Raw genomic sequence first — 1,458 nt, 5'->3', positions numbered from 1 at the left:
GCGGCCTCACCAGTGCCAAGTGCAGGGGGATTTCAAACCAGTCCCAACCACTGCTTCACGCCTCCAAAACCTTCAAATCTGTACCCAAAACGGCCTCTGCCAAGGCTGGCGGATGGGGAGGAGGCAAATCCTTCCAAAGATTTACAAGGGAGAGGCAGGAAAGGCAAGAAATGCTTCCCCATTTGGGAAAACCATCACGAGATCAGCAATATCTGCACAGGGAAGGTGGCTTTCGAGGGCTCGTCCGCATAGGGATGAACCCAAAAAGGGAGCTGAGCGCTGGAACCTGGGAGATGGGACCGGACCTGTGGTACCGGGGTTTTATGAGCCACTTCTGAATCATTTCTGAGCCATTTCAGGGCAAGAGGTGCTGCTTTCCTCCCATTTAGTTCCTGCTCATTAAAGCCACATTCAGCACCCACTCGCCTCCTCTCCTGCTTCCTCATCCCAGCCCCGCGTTTCTCAGCATCCTCAGCTGATGCGAAAAACCATCAACCCCTCAAAACCAAAGTGGAAGACACACAATCCCCTCTTCCAGCTCGTTCCTCTCCAGCCTCACATCCCCGCTACCAAGGATCCTGCTCCAGAAGCCTCCGTGTCAGCAAATGAGACCAAGAATGTGCATTTTCTCTGGGAGGAGCAGCGCTCACGACAGCAGCTCAGCACCAAAGCAACTCTGCACCGATCCCGTTTCAACACTCACGTGTAAACGCCGCAAAGCCCGCGGGCGCAGTTTGGGTTTGGAAGAGGTGTAACACGCGTGTGCCCGACTTCACCTATTTAATCGCTGTTTGCTTTGGCATTGAACCACAACAGCACCCGCTCCCGAAAGCTGGAAGCGTCCCCTGGGTGCAGCCAAGGAGAGGGGGCGCGTTTTGGCCGGGATAGCAGAGCCGAGGGGTTTTTATCTGCTCCCGGCCGTCCTTTTTTTGCCTGCGAATAAACCTCATCGGTGCCGAATCCGAACAAGTCGGGACAAGGAGGAAATCAGATTTCCAACTGGCTGCAGGTTGCAAAACACAGCCACCGGCCGAGCTGCCCAAAATTCGGCGACGTAGGAAGCGACGCGGTGCTCCTGCCTCAGCTTTCTGCCTTACCTTGAAGCCATCCAACGTCCTCCCTTCCCCTCACGCCAAAAAAAGCCCCCGTCTGGAGCCCCGGCACCCTCAGACGCGACCCACCGGTGCGTGTCCGCTTGCTTAGACACACAGCAATGAAACCTTCAATTATTTGCAGCAATTAGGGCAAAAAATAAAACCCCTTTGCGGACAAGGAGGAGCTACGAGATGAGAACCAACCGCACCAGCACGGCCCTGGGGGGTTGTCCCTTCCCCACCGTTACCTCTTCCTCACTCTCGACTTTGGGATTGCTGGCTGTGCGCTTCAGGTTGCTGCTCAGGCTGATGGTGACGGTGGCGTCCGACTTGGACCTCTGGTGAGTCCTTTTGGAAGGGGACA

The 1,458-nt window shown here is 55.7% G+C and overlaps 1 pseudogene; it reads right to left on the bottom strand.

The window, feature by feature from the left end:
- Nucleotides 1–1,279: 1,279 nt before the first annotated feature.
- The window catches only part of LOC104540592, a 951-nt pseudogene continuing 772 nt past the window's right edge, over nucleotides 1,280–1,458 (bottom strand).

Source organism: Mesitornis unicolor, unplaced genomic scaffold, assembly GCF_000695765.1.
Source record: "Mesitornis unicolor isolate BGI_N332 unplaced genomic scaffold, ASM69576v1 scaffold46075, whole genome shotgun sequence".
Classification (NCBI taxonomy): domain Eukaryota; kingdom Metazoa; phylum Chordata; class Aves; order Mesitornithiformes; family Mesitornithidae; genus Mesitornis; species Mesitornis unicolor.
The sequence above is the reverse complement of the archived record's forward strand: the minus strand, read 5'-3'. Positions and strand labels throughout refer to the sequence as shown.